Here is a 3,907-nt window from a genome sequence, read left to right as displayed (position 1 = left end):
TAGGCTGAGAAGAAAAGTGACAGGATGTAAGTAATTAATTGTTGAGATGCATTTATTACAGAATATTTAATGGGCAAATGTTATAACATTAAATTTTGACAATGAAGTAAGATTTGCAAAGCTCTTTTTTCAAAACATGTTCTGGGCCCACCCACTTCGTTCCAAACCTGCTAAAATCACCAACATCCAAGCTCCATTGTTTCTAGCAAAGACTCTTAAGAGCCTCCCAACTAGACTCCATATATTTACTCTGCATACTAAAATCCATTTTCCACATTGCAGCTAAAGTTATCCTTTTAAATGAAAATTAGGCTATTTTACAACCTGGCTTAGAACCTCTAAGGTTCTTCCTTTTATACCTTCCCAACTTTTTATTCAAGAGTTATTCTTTTCTCTTGCTATCCATGCTCAAGTCACAGCCAAATCCTGGTTGTTTCTGGAATTGGCAGAGATGAATTTTGTTTCAGGGACTTTGCATTTTCTATTTGCCCTGTGTGAAAACTTTCCTCTCATCATCTTGAAGCTGGCTCATTTTCATTAATTGGATCTCAGCCTTCTTGAACACCCTTTTTTGTATTTATCTTCTCTTCCCAACGTCACTATCTCACTATATGTTTCTACTGTTGCTTTCCATAATTCTTTAGAATTACTTATGAAAATGTTGTTGTTTTAGTTACCTAGGAATGCCATAACAAAATACCCCAAGCTGGGTGCCCTAGAATAAATAAAAACTCATTTCTCCTATTTTAAAGGCTAGAAGTCCAAAATCAAGGAGAGGGCAGGACCGTGCTTCTGGAGAAGAATCCGTTTCGTACTTCTTTCCAGGCTTCTGGCAGTGGCTTGCTGCCAATCCATGGTATCCCCTACTTCAGAGATTCTCCCCTCATGTTTCTTCTTCCCTTCTTATAAGGTCACCAGTCATATTGGTGTAGGGGATTTTATTTTCAATTAATACATGGCTTTTCTAGGGTACATAAATCCTTTCAAACTAGCACACCTCTTGTCTCAAGGAGTGTGAATCTAGTTCTTAAGCAAGATTTCACTCATCAATAGCTAATGATGCAGGAGTTAGACTTCAAGTCAACAAAAATACAATAATTATAATAAGAATGACTATTACTCTGTATGAGTATTACTCAGAAACACTAAGCTCTCTGACATTACATAGAGCAATTAAATGAGTACATTACAAGAAGTGATATTTTTCTCCCAGTAAATACTATCTACTGTTCTTTGAGTTCATGTTTCTTGACTCTTTGTGGTTATTTGACTTCTCTGTTTGTTTAACTGAATGTTAGATCCCAGGATCTCCTAGAATTCTATTATTTATTTTGTAAATGAAAGTTACTTCAAATCAATTCTTGACCATTTTTTTAAAAACATGTTTCAATCCCTTGAAAGAAGTAGGGATAGCACACTGGTGATATTCTAAAATCAACACTATTGGAGACAAGTGGAACCATCACTGATGTTGAGTACCTAATTGGGAAATCCTTGCTTTGGGGACTCAAAGAGACCTCTAAAAATCAAAGTATCAACTGCATCTTTCTGCTTTTAGGGACACACTGTCCAGGCTGCTATGACAAATATCACACAAAAGGTTGGCTTAAACAGCAATGGAAATGCATTGGCTTACAGTTTTGAGGCTAAAAGAATAGACGTGTCAGCAAGGTGAGCTTTTTCCCACAAGAGTGGAACATTCTCATGCTGGCTACGGGTAATACTTGGGTTCCTTGGCTTGTATTCCTGCCTTATTTCAAATGGAGATATTCTCCCCTTTCTCTTCTAGGTTCTGGTGACAGCTGGCTCCCTGCTTCCAGCTCTTCCAGAGTGGTTTTCTCTTAATAAGGCCTCTAGTAATAGGATTAAGACCCATCCTGATTCAGTTGGCCACACCTTAACTGAAAACTGAAAATAACATCTTCACAAGGTCTTATTTACAATGGGTTTACATCCATAGGAAGAAGATTAAAATTAAGACTTAAAAAACGTTTTTTTCTGGCATACATAATTCAGCCTACCAGAAAGGATGCTGAGGACTCAGCTAAGAGATATAATAATCATTTGTTGATAGTCCTCAACTGGTACTGCTCTGGGTTTTTCTCAAACTGGGCTCAGAGCTCCAGAGAAGTTACCTTTGTGATCACACAGGTTAGTAGCTGGATATTCCATGAGATGAAATCATGAGCAGGCCTAAGAGTTGCAAATCGTCAAGTGTTTTAGTTTCCTAGGCTGCTCAAGTAAATACCATGATATGAGTTGGGTTAAACAATGGGAATTTATTCACTCATAGTTTGAGGCTGGAAAATGTCCAAATCAAGGTGTCATCAAGGCAATTCTTTCTTCCTGAAGACAGTGGCATTCTGGGGCTGGATGCCTGCATCCTTGGTTCTTAGTTTGTCACATGGAAAGACACATGTCAACAGCTCTGAGTCTCTGCCTTTCCACCCAGCTTCTGTTGATGTTCAGCTTCTGGCTGCTATCTCTGTGGCTTTCTCTCTATATCCAAATTTCATTCTGTTTATAAGAGACTTCAATAATAAGACTAAGAGCCATTCTGACTGAGATGGGCCATAACTTAACTGAAGTAACCTCACCAAAAGTTCCTACTGACAATGGATTCACACCCACAAGAATGGATTAGATTTAAAAACAAGATTTTCTGGGGTGAATACAGCTCCAAACAACTGCAAGCTTGTTGGAGGTGGTTGAGAAGAGAATCCAGGTAAGGAGAGATCAAAGAAAAGATGGAAATTGTTCCTTGTAGGAATGTCAGGGGACTAGATGATGTGATATGTCTGAAAAACAGGACCAGGAGAAATAATGAAATGTAACAACTGAAAGATAAGGAAGTGAAGGTGATGGTCAAAAAAAAAAAAAAATCTCATGTTTGAATTTAAGATTTTAGTGTTTTATGGCAGAAATTCATATACTATTTATTTTTTCATTAGAGAGGTTGTGGATTTACCAAAAAATCATGCATAAAATACAGTAGTCCCATAAGGAACCCAATTATTAACACCTTGCATTGGCATGGTATATATCTGTTACAACTGATGAAGCACTATTTAATAATTGTTCTATTAACTAGAGGCCATGGCTTAACTTAGGGTTCATTGTTTTTGTTGTGCAGTTCCATGGATTTTTAAAAATTTTTTACTCTAGTCATATATACGACCTAAAATTTCCCCTTTTAATCACATTCAAATATATAATACATGGATGTTAATTACATTCACAATGTTGTGTAACCATTAACACCATCCATTACCAAAATCTTTCCATCATCCCAAACAGAAACTCTACATTTTAATTCTCAAGTCCTCATTCACTACCCAAACATCCCTAGGGACTTGTATTCTAGATTCTGACTCTAAGAGTTTGTTGCTTATTCTAACTATTTCACAGTGGTGAGATCAAACAAATTTTGTCCTTTTGTGTCTAGCTTGTTTTCATTCAAACATGATGTTTTCAAGGTTCACCCATGTTGTAGTATGTTTCAGGACCTCATTCCTTTTTTTTTTTTTTTTTTTTTTTGCATGGGCACGCTCTGGGAATCAAACCCTATGGTTTTTTTAGTAGGCACCATTCCAGTGGGTATGAAATGTTATCCATGGTTTTGATTTGAATTTCCTTAATTGTGATGATGTTGAGCATCTTTCCTGTGCTTTTTGGCCATTTGTGCATCTTCTTTGGAGAACTATCTGCTCAAGTCTTTAGCCCATTTTAAAATTTAATTATTTTTCTTTTTGTTGTTGAATTGAAGGACTCCTTTATATATCCTGGATATTAAATCTAGGTTTTGTCTCAATTGTAGCTTCACATTTTGTACTTTAATTAAAAAAGGACTTTTATTCACAAAAGTTTTTAATTTTGATGAGGTCTCAGTTACCTATTTTTCCTTTGA

This window comes from Tamandua tetradactyla, chromosome 19, assembly GCF_023851605.1.
Source record: "Tamandua tetradactyla isolate mTamTet1 chromosome 19, mTamTet1.pri, whole genome shotgun sequence".
Classification (NCBI taxonomy): domain Eukaryota; kingdom Metazoa; phylum Chordata; class Mammalia; order Pilosa; family Myrmecophagidae; genus Tamandua; species Tamandua tetradactyla.
The sequence above is the reverse complement of the archived record's forward strand: the minus strand, read 5'-3'. Positions refer to the sequence as shown.